Source organism: Frankliniella occidentalis, unplaced genomic scaffold (assembly GCF_000697945.3).
Source record: "Frankliniella occidentalis isolate FOCC.00 unplaced genomic scaffold, Focc_3.1 Scaffold57, whole genome shotgun sequence".
Lineage (NCBI taxonomy): Eukaryota > Metazoa > Arthropoda > Insecta > Thysanoptera > Thripidae > Frankliniella > Frankliniella occidentalis.
Window position 1 is genome coordinate 175,853 of NW_026267187.1, and position 655 is coordinate 176,507.

Genomic DNA, 655 nt, shown 5'->3' on the forward strand with positions numbered 1-655 from the left:
GTAGATGTATGCCAGGCGCGTCGCAGCGTAACAGTGTTTCGTGAGGTATCGCGAAGCCTGTTACGCGAGACGTGGTCTGGCGTACATATAGCTAGGTAAGTATTTCTTTTTGGCTGAGCGATTAGCGGCCTGTATTAAACGATCCTTTCCTTTCAGATGAGGTGGATGCTAGCCAGCGCTATGGTGTCTGCAAGGGTCCATGCATCAAAAACATGTTGGCGCTTGATTGTGGCCATTACCCGTTTTGCTCATCATGCACCAAGAGCTTGGCTGCAAAAGCATCATCCACCATCTACAAGTTCAAGTGCCCTAAGAAATTGATCTATGAGACTCAGATTATCCGCCTGGAGTGACCTTTTTCTAACTGCCACTAATTTCACAGAAATGACCCCTGCCTTGTCTGGTATAACGCTATTTTTTACTTTGTTAACTATTTTTTTTTAAATCGTACTATCATTTGTGTTTTGAAACTTAGATACCAAAATATTCTATAGTTGGCTGAGCGATTAGCGAAGCCCATAACTCCAGTGACCGGAAAAGTTTCATTCTGTTTGTTTGTTTGTCTGTCTGTCTGTCTGTTTGTCTGTCTGTCCGCACGATAACTCGAGAATGAATTGAGAGAGCGATCTGGGAATTTCAGGGTCGTTTTGTATCA